The sequence below is a fragment of the Pelodiscus sinensis genome, chromosome 26 (genome assembly GCF_049634645.1).
Source record: "Pelodiscus sinensis isolate JC-2024 chromosome 26, ASM4963464v1, whole genome shotgun sequence".
In the NCBI taxonomy this organism is placed as follows: Eukaryota; Metazoa; Chordata; order Testudines; family Trionychidae; genus Pelodiscus; species Pelodiscus sinensis.
In genome coordinates, this window is record NC_134736.1 from 20,978,284 (window position 1) to 20,995,559 (window position 17,276).

Consider the following 17,276-nt stretch of genomic DNA (forward strand, 5'->3'; position numbering starts at 1 on the left):
GCTGGGCTAGGAAGGCGCCGTTCTCCCTGCTCTTGCCCCCAGACGACATGGCTGCCAGGCCTGGGTGCGGGCAGACTGGCAGTAGCTGCAGCAGCACAGGGGCAGGAAGCCCCACTGATGTGGGGGGAGGCAGCCCCACCAGCAGGCACAAGGCTGGGCCAGCATATGGGGGGAGGTGTTCGACGGCGTTTCCCTGCTGACATGGAGCTGGGTTGCCAGGTGTCTGGTTTTGAAGCAGACAGTCCAGCATTTGAGCTTCCTAATCAGGAAACAAACTGAGAAAATAGAAATGTCCCTTAGTTTCTAAATAATAACAATAATGTCAATTGTGGTGTCATGTCACCACCTGGCAGCCCTACACAGAGCCCAGGTGACAGGACACCTCCCAGTACTCACTGCTTCCAGCAACACCCTCACACCACTCCTCACAGCTCCCCCCACCATGGGGCAGGCAGGAGGGATTGTTCCCCCCAACTGACAGAAGGAGGGACAGAGGCTAAGAAAGGCAAAGGGCCTTGTCTGACCTCACACAGCCAGTCTGGGGCAGCGCTGGGCACAGGACCCAGATGCTGAAACTCCCCCTCAGTCTGGAGTTTCACACCCTGACTGATCAGAATAGCGTGACCTCCAGTGAGATACAGCCCCACGGCCCGGCCTAGGGATGGCTCAGCCAGTGGGTTAGAAGCACCAGGACACAGAGAGACTCAGGAGCTGCTCAGAGACAAGCACTGGCGAGAAGCAGAACAATTCCCCGAGCAGACGAGAAGTTCTGGCTCATTTGCTGGGACTTAAGGAGAACAATGAAGTCCTGAGTCTCCTCCCTGTGACTGGCCCCTGCTCAGCCAATCAGAACTGGGACTAGAACTGGAAGGCTGTGTCCACACTGATGGGCTGTGTCTACACAGGCGGGTTATTGTGCAAGAAGGGCCGTTCTTCCGCAGAGCATCCACACTGCCCACTCGCTCTTGTGCAAGAAGTTTTACAGTAAAGCGTGGTAAGAGAGGGCTTCTTGCGCAAGAGCTACGCTCTTTTCTAACAGGTGTAAGTCGTCTTGCGTAAGAGGGCAGTGTGGATGCGGGACAAGGGTTTCTTGCCCTATAGCTAAAATGGCCATCAGAGCTTTCTTGCTGAGGAGAGAATCCACACTGCCATGGATCCTCTTGCACATCTCAAGATGCTGCCAGACATAGCCAAAGAGATGGGGTCCAGTCCTCATAGCAAAGTAAATCACCCTCCATATCAATGTCTCTCCAAAACAGGAAACTACCAGGAGTGGGGTTTGAACCCACACAGACAAACATCTATTGGATCTTAAGTCCAGCAACTTAACCACTCGGCCATCCTGGTGACAGAGGAAAGGCTAGATGTGTGCAAGTTCTCTCCCAAATAGCCCAGGGACTCGCTCTCAGAGCATCTTCCCATCCCATCCCTGTACCCAGGCTTCCCACCGAAAGGGTGAGAGAGCTGCCCCCTCCCCCCGCCTCCCAGTGAGGAGGGAAGCAGGAAAAAGGGAAACTAAACAAGACAAAACCCAACGTCCCCAGGGATTCCAAGGGACAAAGGCCTGGTGGGGAAAATACCCCCCCCCCTTCACCCAGGTTATGTCTACACTCCCACCTTCTTGCGTGAGAAATATGCAAATGAGCCTAAGTGTGGAATACCATGGAGCCTCATTTGCATACCTAATGAGACACCATTTTTGCAGAAGATGCTCTTGCTCCAGAAGGAGCTGTCTACACTGCCCCTTCTTGCGCACGAAAACCCCTCTTGTGCAATGTCGCTATTCCTGAAAATAATCGTCGTAGCGGCCTTGCACAAGAGCTTCTTCTGGAGCAAGAGCCTCTTCTGCAAAAATGGCGTCTCATTAGGTATCTGCATATCCATTATGCAAATAACAAATCTGCAAAAGGAAATAAACTGTTGCCAGTCCCTCCAGATCAGTGTTTGCAGATATCTACACTTAAAAAAATCACAGAAACAATTCCCCTCAGGCTGCTGGAGGGGGCAGCTCCTCCCCCAGCGGGACTGGTGCCTGCAGAGGGAGGGGCGCAGGGAGAGGCACCCACAGGGGCAGGGGGCATTTGGGACACCCTGGTTATAAACTTCAGAAATTTTGTCGGGGTCAGAGGAGTTGGTGCCCCCAAGTGCCACCACCAGTCACCTCTGCCCCCCCTCCTGTCCCATGGGGTGGGGGAGCTGCCATTGTATCTCCCCCCTTCCTTCTGTACAAGCCCTGCCCTGTGTCTCCCCCTTCCCAGCCAGGCTGCTCTTGCTCCCCCAGTCTCCTCCCAACCTCCCCTGCCCCCTTCCCCTTCCTGTGACCCCCCCCCAAGTTTCCCTCCATTGCACCCCTGCTCCCAGCCACCCCATGCCTGGCATGATCCCCCCAACCTCCCTTCATCACCTCCTGCCTCCCCATCCTGCCCCACCTCACACGTCCCTGTTCCCCTTTACCCATCTTATCTGCCCCCACCCCTCTTGAACCCCCTCCCCACCCTCTCTGGGATGGCTCCCCCTGCCCTGCACGAGCTGGTAGCAGCTTCCCTGGCCCCAGGCTGGGATCACAGCCCCCTCTGCTGAGAGCAGCCCTGGGCCAGATCCTCCCACTGCAGCCCAGAGGGGGGGGCTGCTCTCTGGGAAGGGGGGGGGTCTCTCTTACCTGCCCCCACAAATGCTGCCCACCCTGGGGCAGGGGCTGGGCCGGGCAGGGACTGGCCAGGCTGGGGGCGCTGCCGTGGGAAAGGTTCCCAGGGAGCAGCTTTCTACATCCCACCAGCCCTGCGGGAGATTCCCCCTCCTGGCTGCAGCCCGGGCTCTGGAGGCCCAGCAGTGCTGCACCCAATGCTGGGGCTCAGGGATCCGCCCGGAGCTGGTGCCAGGGGCCCTGCAAGGAGAGGGCAGGAAAGGAGCCAGGCTGAGGCTTTGCAGGGAGCAGGCCGGGGACCTGGCAGGAGGAGGCTCCAGCGAGCACAGAGCCTGCGCAGGGCCAGCCTGCTGGGAGGGGAGCAGGAGCATCCAGCACCATTCAGGCCACTGGCAGCCGACACTGGGAGAGCTCTGAGACTCCAGGGCAAAGGCCTCCAGCCCCCCAGCCCCTGGGATTAGGTGGCCCTGGAACAAGGCCCCCTGGAGTAGAACAGTGGCCGGGGGGCTCTGACCCACAGGGGGGCTGGCCCCAGAGCCCAGGGCCTGGGAGTCTGGTCAGCAAGTGAGACTCGCCCGTCAGTCCAAGCTGCTTTCTCCCCGGCTGCCGTTCCTGCCTGTCCCGTGCCAGCGCCGCACGCAGGCCAGTGGGGCAGGACGGGGGGTGTCAGTGGGGCCCTGCTCTCAGTCCGTCCCTCACAGGCCCTGTGGGCTGCTGGAGGGCTGAGCCCGTCACCTGGGCCTGGTGCGGGGATGGAACATGGGGCACGTTTCCCCCTGTGAGCGTGTGCGGGGGCAGGAGGGAGCCACACGGGCCCGGCTGAAGGTTTTGTGCTGGGGCTGGAGGCTTGAGCCCGAGCTGTCGGCCTCAGCGGGACTTGCTCCTCCCCCCTCTCCTGCCTTGCTGCCTCCTTTGGCCAGCAGCGCTCAGGGGCAGCCGGGAGAGCCGGCACCAAGGGCAGAGGAGGCCGAGGCACAAGCCCCTCAGAGGGGACAGGCCTGAGGCCTCTGGCTTGCCCAGGCTCACACCAAGGGGCTTTCTGTGGTGCCGGGCGGGGGAGGGAGGCCAGGCCCAGGCCGGTGGGAGAAGGGGCAGCGCCTGCCAGGGCAGCAAGGGGAGCTGCAGGGAGCGAGACGCGGCGTTTCTGCCTGGATCACTCAAGGGTCCTTCTGCGGGTGAAGCGCCTGTGACACCCCTGTGCTGCTGGGTTCCTCTGCCTCTCCCCTGGGAGGCCGGCCCCTTCGGGGGATCTTGCCCTGACACTCGGCCAAGGGCCACCTGGGCAAAGCAGCCTGCCCCAGGCACATTCCATAGCTCAGCTGGCAGAGCAGAGGCCTGTAGCGGGTGCTCGGCAAGTGCCCTTAGGTGGCTGATTCAACTCCAGCTGAAAGGAGAGATTCTTCTCCCTCCCCCTGGCTGCAGGCCCAGCCTTAGGACCAGGCGGCTGCCTTGGGTCTGTCCCTTTGGGGCCTGGTGCTACAATTGACAAAAAGGTTTTGGGTACCAGCTGTCATGGCTCCTTACCCACTCTGGCATGATAAAGAAGTGGGGCCAGCAAGTGTACCCCAAAGCCTTATCCACAAGGCTTTGGTATAAAACTTCCCCCAAAATCTTAAAAACCTAGATCTTGGGAATAAAACTTCCGCTGCCACCACCCAAATGTTGATAAAGAAATCAGGGGGAAGGTCATTTGGGAAATCTCACCCCTGAGCTAAAAATCAAGGCACACAATTAACCACTGCCAGGTTAATAAAAAGAAAAGAAAGAACTTTTATTATTACAACAATATTCCTGTTGCAAACATAATGACTAGATAGGGAGGTAACAAAATGTACTCATGGAGAAACTCCATGGGCCTAGAACTTAGTTACAAAGAAAAGCCAAACCATCTTTTAAGCAGTGCCAGATCTCAGATCCCATACCCAACCCTTAAAACAATAAAACCTAACGAAACTACCTAAACTTTACCCTACTTACAGAAAATGAAGAATGGTGTCTTGGAGAGAGAGAGAGACATATTTGTCCCTCTCTGTAGCTGCAGAGAACTCACCCAGAGAGACAAAAGGGAGGAAAAGAAAAAAAACACAAATTCCTTTGTCCCAGTTTGAAAGTCCCACCTACATTCCTATTGGTCACTCCACCTGACTAGGTGTAGTTAACCCCTTAATCCCCAGGCTGCTGGCTAACCCTCATAATCATGACATGCCCACCAAATCACAGACGGTGCTGGACAGCCTTTGGCCACGCTGACTGTGATTTCTTCCTGTAGGTCTGAGATAAAACATAGTAAATACATTATTGCCCACTTGACTAGACTATTGAATACATGAAAAGTAAACAAACTGCTTTCATATCCATGGAGTACTATAACAGACATATGTATACTGGTGAGGTGGGCCAGCAGTTTGCTGTGCCTGAGGGGGGTAAAAGTGACTTAGGGTTAGAAAGGTCCAGTGGGGACAAGGGTAAGGAAGTTGCAGAGGGATTGGAGGTTGTTTCAGATGGAGGGGGGATAGCCAGGAAGATGAACCAGCCCTCTGGTAACCAAGTGACTGTGTTTGACCAGCTTGCTGGAGAGTGTGTGGGGCTGAGACATGAATGTTTCCAGTCCGATTCTGTGAAGGGACCAAAGATCCATAAGTCTATCAGGACAGGGCACCTAGGCCCCGTCGCTGTGAAGCAATGGCCCACTTGGAAAACTAGATTGAAAGCAGGGTGCCAGGGTACTGTCTGGACAGATTGCTTCATGATTAGCTGTGGAGGAAAAAAAACCCTACTTTACCCTACTTACAGAAAATGAAGAATGGTGTCTTGGAGAGAGAGAGAGACATGCTTGTCCCTCTCTGTAGCTGCAGAGGACTCTCAGAGAGACAAAAGGGAGAAAAAAAAAAGAAAAACCCAAATTCCTTTGTCCCAGTTTGAAAAATCCCACCTACATTCCTATTGGTCACTCCACCTGACTAGGTGTAGTTAACCCCTTAATCCCCAGGCTGCTGGCTAACCCTCATAATCATGACACCAGCTGCCAATCAAATGTCTTGGGCTGCGCAGGCCTTGAGTCATGGCAAGAGCTGGAGGGGAATGGGGAACGGCTGCACTTTGGAATGGGAAGGGGGTGTCTGGCACCATAGAGTAGAACAGTTTGAGGGCTACTTTTAAGGAGGGCACCATGGCTTAGTTGGCTAAAGCACCTGCCTTGTAAGCAGGAGATCCTGGGTTCAATTCCCAGTGGTGCCTTGTTGCCAGGTTAATGGGTCTTTCCTTTCTCCAATATGTATCTGGAGTTGATTTTACCTTCAGTTGAGCTTGGTGGTGCCCTCACAGTGGGAGTAGGATAGTAGCAAAGAGCAGGAGGTGCCCTAGGGGTTTGATTTAGTGAGGCTTAGCTAGACTTGCTAAATCAAGCTGTGGAAGATGGATTGCAGCAGCGATCTCCACCTGAGTGAAGACATGGCCTAATGGTGCAATTAGTTAGCTGCCGACACTAACAGCCCCACTGCTGGTTACTCACAGAGGCTACATCTACACTAGAAGTTTTCTCCTTAAAAAATATGTTAATGACAGACTCAATTGCATGAGTCATGATCTCATTTGCATATTTTCTGCCAATGGGATTGTTGTGCAAACACAAGCAGTGTGAACATTTTTTTTGCAGAAAATCCCCTTTTTTCACAAGATTCTTATGCCCCCCCAAAGAGGTATCCTGATCTTGCAGAAAAAGGGGGTTTTGCACAAAGAGAAAACTTTCATGCTGCTTGTTTTTGCACAGCAACTCCAGCACAAAATCAGTTTGCCAGAAAATATGCAAATGAGTTCATGACTCATGCAAATGAGACCCTCATTAGCACCTTTTTTGCTGAGAAAATTCGTAGTGTAGCCATAGCCGGAGATTCTGGTGCTGATCATGCAATAGAAGCACATTATGTTTAAACAGCTGCCATGTGAATGTACCTGAAAGTCACAAGGATCAATGATCTGTGTGAAAGGCAGGTGGCCAGTAATTAGAGCCCCAGGTATGTTGTGGGCACCTCCTCCACCAATTGCAATACACACTAGGCCGTTCCTCCCCAGCTGGGTGTGGTTCTTGTTCTTCTGCACAGCACAGCCCATGGAGACCAAGGACCTGCCATTGGGCTTCCAAATCACACCCTTGTTGAATGGATGGAAACAGAAACCAGACACACAGCGGGTTTGAGCTGGCTCCAGCTGAGGGACGGGTTTGCCTGGTTTATGCACATTAGAACAGGACAGCAGTAAGGATTCGTCTTCATTTAAAGAATTAAAAAAAATAGAAACCTAGAATGTAATGGAATTGGAGAGAGAAATGTTTCCATTGAATGGTCAGCTGGATTTGAAGTAACACTCATATAATTTGTAGTCTATCACTGAGCTACTCTCCCTGATGTTTGCACTGTTAGGAGTTGAGAAGGGAACAAGAGGCTTTTGTAGCCCACGCACCCCTGGGCCTGTCTCCATTGCTTCTGCCTCTGCCAGGTGAAGGAAGGCCGCTGGGCCCAGCATCTTTCTACCCAACCAAGGCCGGCTTTTGGGGAGAGGGAGGGGCCACTGGAGCTGCTTGGTCCCCTGGCTGTGTCCATGGGGAGGTGGCTGTGCTGAAAGCCAGACTGGTTTTCCTGTTGTTAGGCAGGACCCTGCAATCCATGTTCTCTCCTGCTTTTGTAGCCTCTGTTGCCTTCTGCAGGTGTCCCTTCTGACGGGACAGGCATGTTCTTCTCAGGGTCTGGGTACCATGTTGCCCTAGGAAGGGGTGTGGCTAAAACACAGGCCTGGCTGTGAGCAGGATTTGAACCTGCACAGGGAAACCCTATTGCATTTCTAGTCCAACACCTTAACCACTCAGCCATCACAGGTATAAGTAACAGCAGGCCAGGGAAACTGGCAAATAATCTCAGTGCCCAGGCTTGATGTCACCTGACACAGAATTCACACGGCAAACCCTTTCACCCGTCATGCAGAGGGGTCCTGGGTGCTCTGGTCTGAGCCTGGCTTAGAGGTGAGTTCAAGGGGAAACCTCACAAAGGAGATTCCAGGCAGCCCGGCCATGGGGGTCTCTGAGATGCCCCAGCCCTGCAGCCTGTCCCACCTGGCTGTTGCCATGGCCCCTCTGTGAGGTCACTGCCTCCCAGCCAATGAGCTGAGGTGCTGAAAAAGTTCCTTGTGATGTCACTGCTGCTTTGCAGGCTCATGTCCTGCCCCTGGCCAGCCCCTTGGCATGTGTGAGCTGCTCCCTCTCTGCCCCCCTCACTCAGGGCTGGTTCTGGGGCTCAAGCAGGGAACATCAGAGGCTGCTCAGGGGGCCACATTGCTAGGCCAGGGGCCCTCCTGTGGGGCTGGGAGTGTTGCTGTCCCTGCTGTACAGACAGGGCCATAGAGCCTCAGCAGGCTGCAGTGGTGGGAGACACTTCCCTGGTTTCGGGAGGGAGACGAGACGTCAGGGCCCATGACTTGGAGCCAGCTACCATTGCCCATGGAAAGCTGATTTTCAGAGGGGTGTGATCAGCCCTTCCTGTGTATCTGGCTTCTTCACAGGGGCTTAATCAGGAGCTAAAAGTTGAAGAAGGGCCGTTCAGAAGGGTGAATTTCTGTCTCCAACAGTTTTTTCTGTGTGCCCCAGTGGCCTAATGGACAAGACACTAGCCTCCTAAGCCAGGGATTGTGGGTTCAAGTCCCACTTGGGGTGACAGTTCTTTCTCAGTGACGAAGAGTTTACCTTCCTCTGCTCACTGAAACAGTTGGCAAGGATGCTCCACAGTGGCTGTCTCCCTCTCTGCAGAAGCTGTTCAGACCCCTCACTAGCCAATGCTGGTGTTAGGTGCAGATCTGAGTGCTAAAAGCCCAGGGATTCAAAGTCAGAATGAAGGGGTACATCTTGGTCTAGAAGTGACAGGCAGAGGGAGGCAGCTGTAGCAGAGCAGGGTCTGTCTGGAGACAAAGGGGAGGATGAGAGGCAGAGACTCCAGAGCAGGGGGGGGCCTCAGGCCAAGTGTTCGCATGTTTCACAGATAAGTAAACTCCTCCCTTTTTCCCTGCCAATCCTTCCTGAGTGAGCTCTACCCCTCTGTCCAATATTCCAGTAAAGTATATTAACCCACCACGTCCCTGTGATACCAACTTCTTCCTGCTCATTACCCATAGTTCCCGTGTGTCTGTACCAGCATCTAAGACACAGATTAGATTTTGCTTCCCAGTGGTCCCGCGTCCCTCCTTTATCTCTGCAGTTACAGCCCCTGCTCTCTCCCATTTCTGCCCCATCTCCCAGGTGTCCATGTTGTTCACTTACCTCTGGGCTTTGGGCACCTGCCCCCATCAAACCTAGTTTAAAGCCTCCTCACTAGGTGAGCCAGTCTGCACCCAAATACTCTTCCCTTCCTCGACACGTGAACCCCATCGCTGCTGAGCAACCCTTCCTGCAACAGCATCCCATGGGCAAGGAAGCCAAAGCCCCCTGCCCACGGAGCTGTAGCTTTCTGTGCCCAGGGAGCCAGACACCACCTGGGCTCGATGGCTGGAGAGAAGTGGGGAACGGCTGCACTTTGGGAGTCAAAAGTGTTGTCTGGAAACATAAAGAGCCATTTTAAAGAGACTTTGGAGGAGGGCACCATGGCTTAGCTGGCTAAAGCACCTGCCTCATAAACAGGAGATCCTGGGTTCAATTCCCAGTGGTGCCTTGCTGTAACCTTTGCTCACATTTTCCCAGGTCCTTCTGGGACACAGAAGAGGCCTCCCCTGGCCACCCATGGAACTGCTGGTTCAGGAAAAGGCTGATTGGGGAGGGTGTTGGGAAGAAGGAAACCACAAGCCTGGAGCAGGTGCAGAGGCTGCTTTGACTGGCACTGGCAAGGCAGGGCTCTGACTGCAATTGCTGGGACAGGAGAGCCAGCACCACACACCCTTGTGATTCCCTGGGGGTGTCACCACCTAGAGAGCCTGAGGGTGAAACCTCTGCAGCTCCTGCAGCCATGGAGAGTCAGGGTATGTGGGTGTCACGTGTTTCTCATCTGTGGTTTCCTTCTTCCCAACAATCCTCCTCAATCAGCCTTTTCCTGAACCACCAGTTCCATGGGTGACCGGAGAGGCCTCTTCCGTGTCCCAGAAGGGCGTAGGAAAATGTGAGCAAAGGCTGCAACAAGGCAACTCCAGAAATTGAACCCAGGATACCCTGTTTATTACACAAAGCTTCAGCCTGCCAAGCCATGGTGCCCCACTCAGACCCACTTGTAAACCGTTCTATGTACGGTCCCAGATAACACCATTACCTCACAAAGTTCGGCCATTCCCCATTTCCCTCCTGCCTTCCCACCCTGGGGGTGTCTGGCTCCCTGGGCACAGAAGGCTATAGCTCAGTGGGCGGAGGCTCTAACATGCACATCTCCTCTGGGACTGTAGGTTTTGAAGTTCTGCAGGGTTGTGGGAGGAAGAAATGCAGCGAACTTTTATTATTAGGCTTGTAAACCCCTTGGTCTCAGGGTCTAGGTTGGAGTCCCCAGGCTGGGGCCCGGCCTCCTTCAGTTTGGTCCCTTCCTGAGAGCACAAAATAGACAACAGAGAATTCCTTTGCCCTGCAGCAATCTCTGTTGGCCAAAGGGTTAGCAACTGAATATTTGTCCAAGCTTAAGTGCAGTAGCAGAAAACATTTTAAGTGTGTTTTTGTGGTGTAGTGGTTATCACATCTGCCTAACACGCAAAAGGTCCCTGGTTCAAAGCCAGGCAGAAACACAGCATCTTCTATTATTGCGGTTCCCCTGGGTGCCCACAAGGCAGTTCCAGGGCCTGCCACCTGGTGCAGGGTTTGGCAGCATGTGTGCTGGCTTTCAGGAGCTTGTGGGAGACAGCTCAGCAGGTTAGGCGGAGATGGGGGGGGGGAGCCCTGAGACTTCTCAGTGGTGCCTTCCCTGAGACCAGGTCATTGCGGCCACACAGTCTAGGGCCCACCCTGGCTGTGCACCTTCGGGGCAGTGTGGCTGTCACCTTTGATGCAAGACCCCAGCCACCCCATTCCCCTCACTTTCTTCTCACCCAGCACCCCCAGCTTGCTTTGTTCCTGCTCCTTCATCCATGTTCCTTCTGCCCCCTTTCTCCTGGCCACACACGGCTCCTTGGCGCTTCTCAAGCCAGGCCCTGCAAAGAGCCACCAGGCAGGAACCAGCCCTTGGAGCTCGGCTTACACCGGATCTGGTAGTTTCCCACCACATCTCACCTGGGAAGAGGTGACTTGTTCTCCTGAGGAGGCGGGTCCCGAGGCAGCGGAGACCTTTGAAGGGAACGGAGACGTAAGGTCAGAAGGAAGGAGCCACCACCAGTCACCTCTGCCCCCCCTCCTGCCCCACGGGGGTGGGGGAGCTGCCATTGTATCTTTCCCCATCTCCTTCTGTACAAGCCCTGCCCTGTGTCTCCCCCTTCCCAGCCAGGCTGCTCTTGCTCCCCCAGTCTCCTCCCAACCTCCCCTGCCCCCTTCCCCTTCCTGTGACCCCCCCCCAAGTTTCCCTCCATTGCACCCCTGCTCCCAGCCACCCCATCCCTGGCATGATCCATCCAACCTCCCTTCATCACCTCCTGCCTCCCCTTCCTGCCCCCACCTCACACATCCCTGATCCCCTTCACCCGTCTTACCTGCCCCCACCCTCTTCAGGCCCCTCCCCACCCTCTCTGGGGTGGCTCCTCCTGCCCTGCAAGAGCTGGTAGCAGCTTCCCTGGCCCCAGCTGGGATCACAGCCCCCTCTGCTGAGAGCAGCCCTGGGCCAGATCCTCCCACTGCAGCCCTGGGGGGTCAGCTCTCTGGGAAGGGAAAGGGGGGTCTCTCCTACCTGCCCCCCCAAATGCTGCCCACCCTGGGGTGGGGGCTGTCCAGGCTGGGGCGCTGCCATGGAAGGTTCCCAGGGAGCAGCTTTCTACATCCCACCGGCCCCTGCGGGAGATTCCCCCTCCTGGCTGCAGCCCAGGCTCCGGGGGCCCAGCAGTGCTGCACCCAATGCTGCGGCTCAGGGATCCGCCCGGAGCTATTTCCAGGGGCCCTGCAAGCAGAGGGCAGGAAAGGAGCCAGGCTGAGGCTTTGCAGAGAGCTGGCTGGGGACCTGGCAGGAGGAGGCTCCAGCGAGCACCTTTCAGGTGGAGTCAAATCAGCAGGCTAGCTAGCTCAGTTGGTTAGAGCCTGGTGCTAATAATACCAAGGTCATGGGTTCAAGCCCCATGCTGACTACAGAGCACAGCACTGTTTGGGGAGGGATAGCTCAGTGGTTTGAGCATTGGTCTGCTAAACCCAGGCTGTGAGTTCAATCCTTGCAGAGGCCGTTTGGGGCAAAAATTTATTAGGGGATGGTACTTGGTCCTGCTGTGAAGGCAGGGGTCTGGACTTGATGACCTTTCAAGGTCCCTTCCAGTTCTAGCGCGTCTACATTGGCCACGGACGCTGTTCCGGAAAAAGTGCTTTTCTGGAAAAGCATCCTGCCAATGTAGAGGCGCTTTTTCCGGAAATCCTTATAACGGAAAACTGTTCCATTTTAAACATTTCTGGAAAAGGGTGCCAGTGTAGACGTAGCCCTAATGTGTTTCTGTGTCAATGTGCATAAACCAGGCAAACCCATCTCAATTGAAACAAGTTAAAATCTGCTGTGTCTGGTTTCTATTCCCATCAATTCAGCAAGGGTGTGATCTGAAAGTCCTTGGTCTACCTGGGCTGTGCTGTGCAGAAGAACAAGAATCACACCCAGTGGGGGAGGAATGGCCACTATCTTTCAATCTTCCGGAGTTTGATTTAGCAAGTCCAACTAAGACTCACTAAATCAAATTCAGAGGGTACCCCACCAGCTTCCAGTACTTCTGCTCTTTGCTCCCTTTGGGTTCCTGAAGTAGGGACACAGCCAGGCTCAACTGACAGAGGCCAACTCTCGCTACGTAGGGTATGTTTACACTTGCACCCTCTTTCCAAGAAGGGATGCAAATGTAAAGATTGAAAACTGTAAATGAAGCCACCAGGGACACATACAATGGGCCTGCAGAAAAATGAAACAGCTGAGCACTTTGCAGAGAACAGGCCAGAGCCCTGCTTGGAGAGGCTCCATCATGTATATTTTGTGCCAGGCCAGACTGCTGGGAGGAGGCTCTGGCCACGGACTTTCCTCCCCTCTCTGTTACGTCCTGCACCTGGGGCTGAAAGGGACGTGGGCTGCAGGCTGGTCCTGCCCAGCTGCCTTTCCCAGTGGGAGCAGAAAATGCTCATGGAAGGGCTCACACATTGTCCCCAATGCATTCACCTGGGGGGCCTGAATTCTTGCTGCTCCTGGGTTCACCCAAATGCCCCTTCTGGGGGAGGGGCAGGCTCCCCAGCTCACACCCCCCCGTCACACAAAGCTTGCCAATGGGGTTGATTTTCCTCCATCTCCCCTTGCTTGCTGCTGCGCTAAAAGAAATCCTGAAACCAACCCCGTCTCCTGTCACTGGAGAGATGGCCCTGTGCTGGGATATGAGAGAGTATCCCAGTGATGCTCGTTGCAGCCCAGGAGAAGAAGGGGGCTCTGGGTGGAAGGAACCCAAGTAAAACAGGTCCCAGTGGGCATGAACTGGGCACCAGCTTGGTCCAGTTGAGTGAGGGGAGATTGGTCCCATGGTGTCAAGGGCAGCGCTCAGGACTCTGCTGCTGCTGGCAGGGAAGAAGCTGGGAGGCAAGGTGCTGGCAGCAAGAGATTCCGGCTTCTCTTTGTCCTGGGTCTGCCGGCCGCCAGCCACCTTGACCAACCCTCAAACCAGCTGGACTAGCCAGCCCACGTCACAGTGAGTCACTAGTGGCCCTGTCAGAGAAGAGCCATTGGCAGCTTCAGAGACGTCCCTGCAGCTGCCTGAGACGCCTTTCTTGAAAGGGCCACTGGTGAGCTGCACTTTTGTAGGCCGGCTAGCTCAGCTGGTTAGAGCGTGGTGCTAATAACACCAAGGTGATGGGTTCAAGCCCCATGCTGGCCACAGGGGTGTTTGGTTTGGTGACTTCCCTTCCTTTAGTTGCCTGCTATGGACAGGGAAGCAGAAACAAGCGAAAGGCTGAGAGCTTTGCAGGAAGCAGGGCAGAGATCTGGTAGGGGGAGGCTCCAGCCTGCACAGCCCCAGTGGCTAAAAGGGCCTTGGCCTGGCTTCCTGTCCCCAAAAGCAGGGGACCTGATGCCCAAATTCCTGCTGCTGCAGTGGCTACCTCAAGGCACCAGCTGGGGGGCAGGCTCTGGAGCCCAAGCCACACGGGGAGACTCAATATGACCGGGAGGCCTGGAGCGTGTGTGCCCTGCACAGAGGCTGCTGCTGGGGGCCTGCTTCAGTGGCCCAGAAGCTCAATTTCCTCTGAACCAGCTTCTCCCCCTGGAACCACCCCCCAGCGCTGCTGAGGCCCCTGACATGAGGCAGTGGGACCATCAGAGGAAGGTGCCAGCCTCCACCCTGTCCCAGGGTCTTTCCCCAGCCCCTCCCAGTTCTACATTCCCCACATAAAAACCAGAGAGTTTGTTCTTTCAACAGGGAAAAGTCCTGTTTGTGTTACCAGCAAGGGGAGGGGGAGAGGGAGAGGGAAGGGGATGTGTTGGGGTATGTTGAGGTTGGGAGGGAGGCACAGAGGGCAAAAAATGAGGAGTAATATTAGTTAGTTGAAACCAAGGGGCTGGGTTTGAACTACTGCAGAAGAAAGGACTCTGCCCCTGGAGCTGCCCTGTCCTCTCCAGAGCCAGAGCCTCCTTTCCAGAGCCCTTAGGCTGGCACTGGGGAGGCCTGAGTCCAGGCAGTGCCCAGCCAAGGGGGAGGGGTTAGTGTTAGCCCCATGCTAGGTCTCAGCTGCTGTAACATGTGGCAAGAAGATTGACTAGGGACATGTTTTGGGATAGTTGCAGCTGGTTTCCCTGACTGGGAATTGAACCCAGGCCACAGCAGTGAGAGTGCTGAATCCTAACCACTAGACCATCAGGGACACATAAAGCAAGTGTCTTTGCTCACCTACACTAGCCTTTCGCAGGCCATTTTCTGTCCACTTCAGGGTGAGGGGGGGTCCATTCTCCCTTGCCCAGAGGGGACAAGAACAGAAACCAAACAGAACATCAAAGCAGCCAGACTGGGCCATGCCAGTTGTCCAACTAGCCCAGGATCCTGTCTCACAACAGTAGCCAATTTCATTGTCCGGAGGGAATGACAGTTATTAAGTGATCCCTCCATTCCCAGCTTCAGGTATACACCAGCTAGGGACACCTGCCCTGTCCATCCTGGTGAAATGCCATTGATTGACCTTTCCTGCATTCAATTATCCAGTTCTTTTTTGGACCTTCTTGTAGATTTCACCTTCACAACATCCTCTGGCAAGGAGTTCCACTGGGTGCAAAAATGGTTCTTTTTTTAACTTGGTTACTTACCAGTTTCATTCTGTCACCCTGGTTCTTAAGTAGGCGAAAAAATAATTTCTTATTTGCTTTCTGCACCCCTGTCATCATCACATAAACCCCTGTCCCGTCGCCCCTTGCTTGTCCCTTTCCCAAGCTGAGAAGAAGAAGTTCCATGAACTCCTGGGAGCTGCTTTCCAAAGAAGAGGCATTTCCAGCAGAGAAGATGCCAAGCCCAATCCCCTACACAGAGCCCCAGGAAATACCAGTGGAGGTTGGGAAAGCTCCCTCTTGGGCAGCGCTACGGAATGGATCCGGCTGCCCATCGGGCTGAGTAACGCCATCAACAGACGAGTCCCCGTGAGACTTCTCAGCCCAAGTGCAGAGACTGTGGGGTCTCCCGCTCCCAGCCCAGTGGCAGAGGGGCAGCGCCCTGAGGAGGTGGGTCCTGAGGTGGAGGAGACCTTTGAAGGGAACAGAAACAAGGGAGACGTGAGGTGAGAAGAAGGGGAACAAGTCGCCTCTTCTCAAGGGAGACGTGGTGGGAAACTGCCGGTTCCGGTGCAAGCCGAGCTCCAAGGGCTGGTTCCTGCCCCAGTGGCTCCTTGCAGGGCCTGGCTTGAGACGCACCAAGAAGTGCCATGTGTGGCCAGGAGAGAGGGTGTTTACAATCCAGACAATCAATGTTTGCTGCACTTCTCCCTCCCCTCAGCGGTGCTAAAGCTCAAGGCCAACTCCCCAGGCCAAGCAGCTGGTGGAGATGTGCATGTCAGAGCCTCTGCCCACTGAGCTGTAGCCTTCTGTGTCCAGGGAGCCAGACACCACCAGGGCTGGAGGGAAATAGGGAATGGCTGCACTTTGGGAGGCAAAGGTGTTATCTGGTACCATAGAGTCGAACAGTTTCAGCAGGCTCCCTGAGGAAGGCACCATGGCTTAGTCGGCTAAAGCACCTGTCTACTAAGCAAGAGATCCTGGGTTCAACTCCCAGTGGTACCTTGTGGTGAACTTTGTTTACTTTTTCTTATGTCTTTCTGGCCTCTGACACTCCAGCACTGGGGCACTTGAGCCCTTCAGCCAGATTCAGACCAGACCGGTCGGAGTCTCTCGTGCTCATCGAGGGGGATTCTGGACTTGCTGCTTTGGGAGCCAGGGTCACATTGCAGAGCTCCCCCGGGGCCGTCCCACGGTGCCACCAGCCCAGCACCAGCTGCTCTCCCTGCCCTCAGCAATGTGGCTGCATTTTATCCTTCCCCTTCAGTGACAACCGGCCATTCCCTGCCAGCCCCAGCCCCTGTAGCACCCATTCCTTTCCCCAGGAGCAGTGCGTGCGCCAGTGCAGTGCCCTGCTGAGGCTGAAGCTGTGGCTGTGGGAGGCAAGCCCCTGGCTTTGGGAGGGAGACATGATGTCAAGGTGTTAAGTTTCATCCATGTCTAGTGTGGGGTGACCCACACTTGGGGGGCAGCTGGAGGTGCCTCCTGAGAGCTGATTTTCAGCCCTTCCTGTGTTTCTGGTTCCTTCCAACAGCTCGACTCTGTTATCTAAAAGTTGAGGAATGTGTATTGGGAAGAGGGAATTTCTATCTTTTCAGTGTCAGTAGTGTGGCCGAGTGGACAAAGTGTTGGTTTCCTAATCTTGGACTTGTGGGTTCAAGTCCCATCTGAGGTGATAGTTATGACATTTCCTAGTAAGTGCAATTCTCTTTGGCTTCCTTTTTGCCATATTATCTGTTAGATGTTTGAACACCGGAGAAGTGTCCCCTGGAACTGCCACTCCAGGGTTATGAGTTTAATTCTTGAAGGAGCCATTTAGAGACGTCTGAGGCAAATCTGTCAGGGATGGCTCTTAGCCCTGCCATGAGCGTGGGGACTGGACTAGATGACCTCTCAAAGTTCTCTCCAGCTCTATGAAAAGGTTTATCTCCTTATAAAGAGCATCTGTGGACACTCTCTTGTGCAAGAAAGTTCTAATGGCTGTTTTAGGCACAAGAAATCCCTCTTGCCTGTGCACACTGCCTTCTTGTGCAAGAAGCCCTCTTTTCCAATGGTTTACTGTACATTTTCTTGCACAAGAATGCACATGCAGGGTAAACACTCTGCTAGTTTTTGCACAAGAATGGCCATTCTTGTGCAAAAGGCCTGCAGCATAGACATAGCTGTGCAGTGTGAAAAAACCTCACAATAACAAGCTCAAACCAGCAGGTCCCACTGAGTCTTGAACTCAGATTGCAGGATTCAAAGTCCTGAGTGCTGCCCCTTACACCATGGGACCTACC

General features: G+C 54.6%; 8 non-coding genes across 8 annotated transcripts; 5 read left to right on the forward strand and 3 right to left on the reverse strand.

The window, feature by feature from the left end:
* Positions 1–1,264: 1,264 nt before the first annotated feature.
* Positions 1,265–1,347, reverse strand: TRNAL-UAA (transfer RNA leucine (anticodon UAA)). Its single transcript has one exon. It is a non-coding gene; the product is annotated as a tRNA-Leu (tRNA).
* Positions 1,348–5,807: 4,460 nt separating this feature from the next.
* Positions 5,808–5,881, forward strand: TRNAT-UGU (transfer RNA threonine (anticodon UGU)). The gene has a single exon. It is a non-coding gene; the product is annotated as a tRNA-Thr (tRNA).
* A 1,549-nt stretch (positions 5,882–7,430) lies between these two features.
* On the reverse strand, positions 7,431–7,515 carry TRNAS-AGA (transfer RNA serine (anticodon AGA)). Its single transcript has one exon. It is a non-coding gene; the product is annotated as a tRNA-Ser (tRNA).
* Positions 7,516–9,259: 1,744 nt separating this feature from the next.
* On the forward strand, positions 9,260–9,333 carry TRNAM-CAU (transfer RNA methionine (anticodon CAU)). The gene has a single exon. It is a non-coding gene; the product is annotated as a tRNA-Met (tRNA).
* Positions 9,334–10,308: 975 nt separating this feature from the next.
* On the forward strand, positions 10,309–10,381 carry TRNAV-AAC (transfer RNA valine (anticodon AAC)). The gene has a single exon. It is a non-coding gene; the product is annotated as a tRNA-Val (tRNA).
* Positions 10,382–13,544: 3,163 nt separating this feature from the next.
* TRNAI-AAU (transfer RNA isoleucine (anticodon AAU)) lies at positions 13,545–13,618 on the forward strand. Its single transcript has one exon. It is a non-coding gene; the product is annotated as a tRNA-Ile (tRNA).
* A 910-nt stretch (positions 13,619–14,528) lies between these two features.
* TRNAE-CUC (transfer RNA glutamic acid (anticodon CUC)) lies at positions 14,529–14,600 on the reverse strand. The gene has a single exon. It is a non-coding gene; the product is annotated as a tRNA-Glu (tRNA).
* Positions 14,601–15,925: 1,325 nt separating this feature from the next.
* Positions 15,926–15,999, forward strand: TRNAS-ACU (transfer RNA serine (anticodon ACU)). Its single transcript has one exon. It is a non-coding gene; the product is annotated as a tRNA-Ser (tRNA).
* The last annotated feature ends 1,277 nt before the right edge of the window (positions 16,000–17,276 follow it).